Source organism: Saimiri boliviensis, chromosome 4 (assembly GCF_048565385.1).
Source record: "Saimiri boliviensis isolate mSaiBol1 chromosome 4, mSaiBol1.pri, whole genome shotgun sequence".
Taxonomy (NCBI): domain Eukaryota; kingdom Metazoa; phylum Chordata; class Mammalia; order Primates; family Cebidae; genus Saimiri; species Saimiri boliviensis.
The window spans coordinates 65,710,030-65,720,949 of record NC_133452.1 but is presented as its reverse complement, the minus strand read 5'-3'; the positions used below and the strand labels follow the sequence as shown (position 1 = coordinate 65,720,949).

At 35.4% G+C, this 10,920-nt stretch overlaps 1 non-coding gene across 1 annotated transcript; it reads left to right on the top strand.

Annotated features, from left to right (window-relative positions):
- The first annotated feature begins 8,627 nt into the window (after positions 1-8,627).
- LOC120363385 (U6 spliceosomal RNA) lies at positions 8,628-8,734 on the top strand. The gene has a single exon (XR_005578942.1). It is a non-coding gene; the product is annotated as a U6 spliceosomal RNA (small nuclear RNA).
- The last annotated feature ends 2,186 nt before the right edge of the window (positions 8,735-10,920 follow it).

Genomic DNA, 10,920 nt, shown 5'->3' with positions numbered 1-10,920 from the left:
CAAGTATTAGGTTTTATTCATACATTCCTTTTTTTTTTTTTTTTTTTTGTACTCATTAACTATCCCCGCCTCCTTCCTACACACTCACTGCTCTTCCCAGCCTTTGGTTACCATCCTTCTATTCTCTATCTCCATTAATTCAATTATTTTGATTTTTAGATCCCACAAATAACTTAGAACATGTTATGTTTGTCTTCTATGCCTGGCTCATTTCACTTAACATAATGACTTTCAGTTCTATTCATGTTGTTGCAAATAACGAGGATCTTGTTCTTTTTTATGTCAAAAGAGTGCTCTATTGCGTATAAGTACCATATTTCCTTTACCATTCATCTGTTGGTGGATACTTATCTTGCTTCCAGACCTTGGCTATTGTGAACAGTGCTGCAGCAAACATGGGAGCTCGGATATCTCTCCAATATATTGCTTTCCTTTCTTTTGGGTATATACTCAGCAACAGGATTGCTGAATCATATGGTAGCGCAATTTTTCATTTTTGGGGGAACCTCCAAACTTTGGTTGTACTAATTTACATTCCCACCAAAAGTTTATGAGGGCTACCTTATCAGCATATCTTATTGCTTGTCTTTTGGATATAAGCCATTTTAACTGAGGTGAGACGATATCTCACTGTAGTTTTCATTTGCATTTTTTCTGATAACCAGTGATGTGGAGCATCGTTTCATATGCCTGTTTGCCATTTTTTGTCTTCTTTCAAGAAATGTCTATTAAGTGGTTTGCTTGTTTTTTTAATTATTCAATTTTTTCCTCAAGTGCTAATTTGAGCCCCTTATACAATCTGGTTATCAATCCCTTGTTGGATGGGTAGTTGGCAAATATTTTCTCCTATTCTGTGGGTTGCCTCTTCAGTGTGTGGATCATTTCCTTTGCTGTGCAGAGGCGTTTTGACTTAACATTAGCCCATTTGCCCATTTTTGCTTTGGTTGCCTGTGCTTGTGGAGTATTAGTCAAGAAATTATAAAACATATGTCTTATAAAAGACTTATATCTATATATTATATAAAGACTTATAGTACATAATACAATAAAATGGGCAAAAGATATAAACATTTACAAAAGAAAACACTCAAGTGGCTAATGAGCCCATGAAAAGCTGTTCATCATCAGTAGTTATCAGGGACATGCAAATTAAAACCAGAATTGATAGCATGCCATATCTATTAGGATGACTACAATAAATAAGACAAACCATAACAAACATTGGAAAACATCTGGAAAAATGAGATTACTCGTACATTGTTAGTGGGAATGTAATATGGTAAAGCCATGGTAGAAAACAGGTTGTCAGTTTCTCCAAAAGTTAAACATGAAACTCCTAACAATTCTATTCTTAGATATATAGCCAACATAAATGAAAATATATTCCCACACAAAGATTTACGTACAAATTAGGTACATGTGAGGTTCATAGCAGCATTATTTATAACAGCCAAAAACTGGAAACAACCTAAATATCTATCAACTGATTGACCAATAGACAAAATGCTATATATTCCCACAGTGAAATATATTCAGTAATAACAGGAATGGATTACTGACACTTGCTACATCCAGTGTGAGGCTCAAAGAAGCCAGTCACTAATCCCATATTATATGATTTTATTTATAGGAAATTTCCAGAAAAGGTAAACTTGTGGAGACAGAAATTAAATTAGTGATTACCTAGGGCTGGGGCTAGGGGGGAAATTGTAAATGGGCCTGAGGAGTCTCACTGCGGAAAGAGTTGAAAATGCTCTAAAATTTGTGCTGATGGATGCATAATTTGATGAAGTTACTAAGAAACAGTGAATTGTGCACTTGAAATGAGTAAATTTTCTCATATACCTCAATAAAGTTGTCAAAATATTAAGCTTTTCTCTCTCTCTCTCTGTCTCTCTCTCTCTGTACCTGCCTATGTCTATCTAGTTCTCTCAGATTTAGAATTGAAATGTGAGATAGATATCACAGGGACTTTTTAAAAAAGTTTTTGAATAAAAAGGCCTTCCTAGATGCGTGTCCTAAGAGCAAGTAAGTCTGATTAAATTGACTGTTTTATCAATAGAGGTTGGCATTTCAGATTAGATCACATGAAATATTTTTAATAAAAGGATGCATAAACCTGAATTTTCAAGGTTTTGGTGAAAAACACAAGATGAAAATATAAAATACAAATTTTTCCAGCACTTTTTATGTAAATTAAGGTGTCTATAAATGAAAGGATAATGGATTACATAAATATTATATTAAGCCTTCATAAAGATTCTTAAGTATATTTTATAGAAATGGAGAAAGTGATGTACTCTAATGAATTCATAATGCATCTTTTTACTACTTAGATATTTTATTTACAAACCAAAATGCACACAAAAATTTGCAGTATCCTATTCACACTATATAAGGTTATACATGAGAGTCAAAGATACTCCAAAATAAGATGTAAACACAGGAATAGAGGTGGAAGTCTTCTAGGTATGACAGTTAAAATATAATCATAGATGAGGTCTCCAGGCCTGTGGTACAGAGAAACAGAAGACAATCAGGTGAATACATTCATAAAGGATGGGTTATAGAAAAGTCAGAGAATAAAATAATAGATTTGTATTTGAACAGCAGGGAATGTAAATATTAATATATATTAAAATTAGATTAAACTAAATAATGTCCTTTGTTTACATGCCTTGCATTACTATTTAGAAAGTTGTATTGTAATTTATAATGAGATTTCAGAATACATTTTTTTTCATTTTTTGGAAAGATCGTAACTATGACGTAATATGTAATTTCAGTTGCACTAAAAAGTCATGTGAAATGTTAAGCACAAATAGAAACACTTCTTAGCTTTATGACTAGGCAAGTTTCTTATTTTCTATAAATTCAATTTTATGCTGTCATTATAAGCATTAAATGAAATAAAGAATATGAAGCATTTATTAATATATCTGGCATATAATGTGATTTATAAATATGAGGTGTTTATTTTTAGTATTGGTAGTATTAAATTAATCTGGATATAGAGACAAATAACACTGATCTTACATGTGATTGAAAATTGTACGTTAGCAATTTAATTGGCACTTTTAAATCTAAACTTGATTTAAAGAGAACCAAATTCACAAGATGAAATTGGAGGGCTGAGTCAAATATTTACACATGTCCATTAGGAATTGTCATAAAGCTAATGTGTCATAAGTGCACGTACCATGGTAGGCCAGATTTTTATTCTAGTTATATCAAACTTCATTTTCCTGGTTAGCCTTTTATAAATTAAAGGACAAGTGAAAAATTATCTATTGATAGGATTTGTTATGAGAATGTTAAAGATAATGCATAGGAAGCACCTAGAACAGTGAAATCAACATAGCACAAGTTCTATAAGTGGTTGCTCTTATTGCAGTTTTAGAGTAGATGCTATTACTAGACATATTACCTTGTCTTCTCTATTCAACCTCCGTGTTTGCCTTCTTTCACGACATGCCATTTCCACATACTCCAAAATCCTACAGCTCTGACTTTCCACCACACTGGTGTAAACAAGAGAGAATTCAAAGGTCCTTGTTTATCTTTCAAATGCTAACCCTTTTAGATACTTATGTTACTGATGTTATCAAAGTGCTAGATTAGAAAACTCTTTTAAAAAGACATGAACCTTTGGTGACCAATTAAACATAGCTATAAGCTATGATACAAGACAGTTTATAACACAAAATTATTATTTTTCATGTACAAATAGGTGTTTCCTGGACATGCGTAGAATTTTTCTTCATGCTGACATTGAATAGGTAGTAACAGTTGCTGAACCCTTCATCAGTTATAATTTCTTGTGTACTTCCTGTGCTTCGTGATCTTCCCAATGCCACTATAGGATGATGATGTGTCTATTGTCAAAGAACAAAATGTCTTTTTTGGGGAGAAGTGTCTAAACCAGTTGAAAGTGATCCTCAGCCAATTTTCATGAGTTGTAGTGCATAAATGGACCATTCACATCTGCATATATGCCTCTCCTCCTACACACACACACACACACACACACACACACACATACACACACAAGAGAGAGAAAGAGAGAGAGAGAGAGACCACCATGAGTTAAATAGGAAATGAAAGATGCTTTTAAAGTAATCTGAGTAAATTGTATATTCATATTTCATAACTCTCCTCAGAATTAACAACTCAGAAGTATATTTATCATTCCATGTCGATTCTAAAATATGTAGCAACCAGGAAAGAACTGTGACATTTATTGACTATCAATACTTTCAAGTACTGTCTAGCACTGAAGGGCAGCCTTTTCGTTTTTTACAAGTTGAAGAGAAAACAGAATAGTCTAACAGAAATATTATTAATTTTAGAGACAAAAATTTTTGTTAGGTTCACATCTGTTTTCATTACTTGCTTTTATGAACCTGAACAAAATAACTTTCTCTGCTCACAGAGTTTTTTTGATTCTCAAGGACAATAGTATATTAGGGTTGCTGGCTTGGGTGAGTAGTGTTGTAAGCAAATTTCTTGTGTCCATTATTCTGGGTTTAATATTATTTCTATAAGGGAAGTATACTAACTTTTAGAGATCTAATGAGTAAAATGAAAAAGCATAATTAAAATGCATTCAAAATGCACAATAACTGCAAGTATATAGTTATAAATAAACTAGCCCCACCACACTGATAATTTTTCAAATATATCTATGTGATTACTTCAGCCTAATGTTATAAAAGTTTCCAGTGGTGTATATATTATCAGCTCATTCAACAGACATGTTTATCCAATAAAAAATGTAATCAAATATGTTTAGTACATTTTAGGAAAACCAGCATAACATATAACTCATCAGAATACATATTTGGGCAGCATAATAACTAATATAAGCTGAAATGTATTGAAAGCTTACTATATACAACACATGCCCCAAAGCTATCACATTTATACCTGTAACAAACTTATCAAGAGGTTCCATCATCATTCCTATAATACAAATGGAAAAATCAGGTAGACAATCAAACGGATATGCAAACAACAAATACTGAAATAAAGTTTAAGAAAATTGCTTAAAGTGACCAGGAGAAAAGAGAGAGATGAAATCAACCATCATAAAAGTGGTAGTGGAATAATTTGCACACAGCATGTGTAGATCTAGAGTCACTCTTCGCATGTATATCACAGAGGCAGCTGCCATCTCTAAAGCCTCAAATAAAAAGTCTTGGTTATATATTTTTAAGAATTAGTTTCTAGTAAATACCTTAATCATAAGAGCAACTAACATTACCAGTCACTCAATATGAAAAAGTCATTTTTTTCAGTATCTTAACAACCTGAAAATCCAATGAAAGTTTTTCACAACTTAAAAAAAAAAAAAAAAAAGGAAAGAAATGTAGACGTTTGAAGTTCCTTGAACTAGCAATGTTTTTCCGTGGATACCAGTGTATATGGATGAGAAATAATCATGGCCCCAGACATGATGAAACCTGTGATTTCTATCTTCCTCAGCTGTGGACCACAACTCAGGTTCATGTTAGATTTACTGTTCTGAGGAGCTGCTCTGTGGGCTGATCAGAACCGCTTCAAGATCCTCTCTAATTAGTTACCTTTTCATCTGTAACTACCCCAGATTGTATTCCTCTGTAGTGTCATAGATTAATAAGTGACACCAGACAGAAAAAATGCACATTGCCTATAGAAAGGTGAACTAAATATTAGGAAATGTTGGAGAATGGAAAAGCGCTAGAGGTTGTGCACTTTTGGTTGTTTTCCACACCTTCTGTCAAGACTAACTGCACAGCTTGCATCATATTTTTCAAGGATAAATTCACCTCAGCATAATCGGAGAACCAGGTAGCAAGAACAGAAAAAATGTCATCAGCCTTGTGTATTTTCTCTGCACATCAGTATGTTTCAGCAGAAGATTTGAGAAAAAGCCTCAAAAGGGATGCAGGTGAAGAATGGGGGGCAGAAGGTGATGCAGCAGCACTGCTCCTGAGAAGCAGAGGCCTAGACTGACGAGTTCTCACTAAAATATGAGTAAAGAGAAAAATAGTATGAGGTTTATGAAAAAATTCTGAAAAACAAAATATAGAGATAATGTATTGAGAATATAGAGGAACATACTTTGGTTTGATTTAGCAGCAAATACATAGTACTTTAGAAAGCATAGTATTTAGAATATATATATATATATATATATATATATATATGTGTGTGTGTGTGTGTGTGTGTGTGTGTGTGTGTATGTATGTATGTATATAAATACACATATGTTCACAGCATGGAATACAAATGGCTTTTGGTTAGCTTCCCAAAATCTCTCTTGAAAATTCCCAGAAAACATTGTAAATAGTAAAATACAACATCAAATGGTATATTTGGCAAGTTACAGACATATTACTGATGAAGTCTGCAGGCAGATTTCAAAATTGTAGGCAATTTTAGGGCATTAACAATAATTAAAAGGGAAATAGAGGTAAATGCATGAGAAAAGTAACAAAATATTACTCAACTATAGGGTTTATGCAGTGTGGCATCCTCATGGTATGAAGACAGCCAAACAACCTACGTAAGACACAAAGGTGGTCCTTGTTCAGAAGATGAAATTGATAAGACGAGGGAAACAAAGTAATCAGGGAAAAAACCGTAACAAAAAAGAGTCATGTAAGACTATAATGTGAAATGGTATCATTTCTAACATTTAAATTATTAATCAGCCTCTCTACTTCATTCTCCAATTGTGCTTTCCAAGACACAATGGTGTCTGAACCAATGAGAAAGTAATCTTTTTGTAGAAATTATAAAACAGTTTTGCAAACAGGACACTATTAATTATAATGTATTAATTTTCAAAAGGAAAAAGATTTAAAAGAGATATTAAAGAGCTAAAGAGCTCTTTATCATGCTAAGATATTAATGCAATATCCATTTTCTTAATTGTAAGAACATTTGTAATCAACATGAAAAAAATCAAAGGAAGAAAGCATTAGTAATTTTCATAAAATATGTTTGCATTTTAAAATATTAGTTAATTCATTAGCAGGAAAACTCATTTAGGAAATACAGTATTAGAATACTCACCTAAGGGCAAATTTACATACCAGGTAAGTGACAGCTCATTTTTAATTTGATTCATTAAAGTATTCCTCTCAACTCCAAAAGAGATAAATATACTTTGTCAGAGACTTCTGTCAAAGGTGTTAAAAATAGTGTATAGCCCAATGTTTAAATAGTTTAAAAAACAAGATCACCATGGAAGATGGGAGGCAAGACTAGATTGCAGGTCCATATGGAGAAATGTACAGAGGATCTCATTGTGAATTTTAGTAAGAACAAACTAGCAATCCTAAGAAAACCCACAGGCTCTCTGAAGAAAGCAGACTGCTCCTGCAAGACCCAGAAGATACCTCAAATACTGTGCATGCCACAGCTGTGGAAGTGGGACAGGGAGACATTCCTCTCCTGAACACACAGCCCCACTGGAGAAACTGAAGGTCTGTCTGCGGGAGAAATTTCCAACCTTACCTGGAGCTGAGTCAATTTAGATTTCTGAGCAAAATATAGGGATAGAAGAAGCAGCAGAAAGGCCATGGTAGCTTACTGGGTCCCCAAGCAGCCCATTACTGCCTGGCACCACAGGGATCCATCAGGAGTGTGGCCAGAGGAGCAGGGGTAAAACTCCACAGGGAGAAGTAAATCTCTAGCTGAACTTTGTAACAATTTGAAGAAGGAGAAAAGCCTCCTTGCCAGAACTTAGGGAAGGGTGCAAATCCGGTGTACAGACTCCACAGGCAGTATAAGAACCAAGCCCTCTTCTTTCACAGCGGGGAGACAGGTAGCCTGAGGCACATTTTCAAGCTCAGTCCCACTCACAACCTGGAAACAGACTGTTGGGGGCTGTTTCAGGGGTGGGAAGGCATGGTGGCAGTGAGACAGGCCCTTTGGTTTGTGTGGGAGCTGAGTGAGGCCTGTGACTGCTGACATTCCCCCATTTCCATGACAACCTGCATGACCTAGCAGATACAATCATAATCCTCCTAAGTACACAACTTCAGTGACCTGGGAATCTCAGGCCCATCTCCACAGCAGCCACAGAAAGATCCACCCAAGGAGAGTCTGAGTTCAGACAACCTACCCCTGTCCCCAGCTGATAGTTCTTCCCTACCCACCCTCATAGCAGAAGACAAAGAACAGTTCTAGGGTTCCACCCACTATCTAGGGTTCCTCTCCATACTACTACAGCTGATGTTCTCTGGAAAGTCCCACCTCCTAGCAGGAGGTCAACCAGCACAAAAATAGACCATGAAACCACCGAAGCTAAGAATCCTCATGGAGTCCATTGCAACCTCCTGCACCCAACACCTCTACCAGAACAGGCATTGGCATTCATGGCTGAGAGACCCATGGACAGTTCACATCACAGGACTCTGTGCAGATGACCTGCTGTACCAACTTGGAGCTCGGTAGACTTGATGGACAGCTAGACCCAGAAGATAAACAGCTGTTTGGCTCACAGGAAGCCACATATCTAGGAAAGGGGGAGAGTACTACATCAAAAAAACACCCCATGGGACAAAAGGATCTGAACAACAGCCTTCAGCCCTAAACCTTCCCTCTGGCAGAGCCTACCCAAATGAAAAGGAACCAGAGTGCTCGCTTCAGCAGCACATATACTAAAATTGGAACGATACAGAGAAGATTAGCATGCCCCCTGCGCAAGGATGACACGCAAATTTGTGAAGCATTCCGTATTAAAAAAAAAAAAAAAAAGAAAGAAAGAAAGAAAGAAAGAAAAGGAACCAGAGAGCCAACTCTGGTAATATGACAAAACCAGGCTCTTTAACACCCCCCCAAAAGCACACTAGTTCACCAGAAATGGATCCAAACCAAGAAGAAATCCCTTTTATACCTGAAAAAGAATTCAGGAGGTTAGTTATTAAGCTAATCAGGGAGGCACCAGAGAAAGGTGAAGCCCAGTGCAAGGAAATACAAAAAACAAATCAAGAAGTGAAGGGAGAAAATTGTAGGGAAATTGATAACTTAAAAAGCAATAAAAATTTCAGGTAACTTTGGAGACACTGTTAGAAATGCGAAATGCTCTGGAGAGTCTCAGCAATAGAAATGAAAAAGTAAAAGAAAGAAATTTAGAGCCCAAAGTTAAAGTCTTCAAAATAACTGAATCCGATGAAGACAAATAATAAAGAATAAGAAAATAAGAACAAAGCCTCCAAGAAGTCTGGGATTATTTTAAATGACCAAACCTAAGAATAATCAGTGTCCCTGAGGTAGAAGAGAAATCTAAAAGTTTAGAAAACATTATTTGGGGTAATAATCAAGAAAAATTTCCCTGACCTTGCTAGAGATCTAGACATTCAAATTTAAGAAGTACAAAGAACACCTGGGAAATTTATGGCAAAAAGATCTCCTAGGCACATTGTCATCAGGTTATCCAAAATTAAGACAAAGGAAAGAATCTTAAGAGCTGTGAGATAGAAACACCAGGTAACCTATAAAGAAAAACCTATCAGATTAATAGCAGATTTCTCAGCAAAAATCCTGCAAGCCAGAAGGGATTGGGGCCCTATGTTCATCCTCCTCAAACAGAACGATTATTAGCCAAGAATTTTTTATCCAGAGAAAATAAGCAAAAGATTCAGTCTTTTTCAGTCAAATAAAAGCTGAGAGAATTTGCCATTTACAAGCCACCACCAAAAGAACTGCTAAAAGAAGTTCTATATCTTGAAACAAATCCTGGAACCACATCAAAACAGAACCTTTTAAAGCATAAATTACTCAGGACATAAAAAACAAAAATATAAGTTAAACAAGGAAAAACAAAACAAAACAACAACAACAAAAGCATACAGCAAACAAAGAACATGATGAATGCAACAGTACCTAATATCTCAATACTAACATTGAATGTAAGTGTTCTAAATGCTCCACTTAAAAGATACAGAACCACAGAACAGGTAAGAACTCACTAACCAACTATCTTCTGCCTTCAGGAGACTCACCTAACACTTAAAAACTCACATACAGTAAAGGGGTGGAAAAAGATATTCCATGCAAATGGACACCAAAAGTGAGCAGGGGTAGCTATTCTTATATCAGACAAAACAAACTTTAAGGCAACAGCAGTTAAATGAGATGAAGAGGAATATTATACAGTGGTAAAAAATATTGTCCAACAGGAAAGTATCACAATCCTAAACATATGCACCTAACACTGGACCTCCCAAATTTATAAACAATTACTAATAGACCTAATAAATGGGATAGACAGTGACACAATAATAGTGGGGGACTTCAATACTCCACTGGCAGCACTAGACAGGTCATCAGGACAAAAAATCAATAAAGAAACAATGGATTTGAATTAAACTTTGGAAAAAATGGACTTAACAGATACCTACAGAACATTTCATCCAACAACCACAGAATTCAGCACATGGAACTTTCTTTAAATGGATTATATTATAGGCCACCAAACAAGTCTCAATAAATTTAAGAAAATTGAAATATCAAGCAGTGTCTCAGAATACAGTAGAATAAAACTGGAAATACACCCCGAAAGGAACCTACAAAACCATGCAAGTACATAGAAATTAAATAACCTGCTCCCGAAGAAATATTGAGTCAAAAGCAAAATCAAGAAAAAAAAAATTTAAATTCTTCAAACTGAGTAACAATGATGACAGAACCCATCAAAACCTCTGGGATACAGCAAAGACAGTTGTCATTTTTGGGTTACCACCTGCCAGGGTCTGACCTGAAGACCCAGGCTTGTATGATGGATGAGTAAAATACACTGACATAGTTCTTTTGCCTTTCAGCCCCACTAAGGGTCTCTGCTGCCTCAGTCTGCAGCATTGCCTTGATCAGCCAGCAAAGATCACATTTATTTAGTACAGATTAAATGATAAAGTTCATGAGTAAATA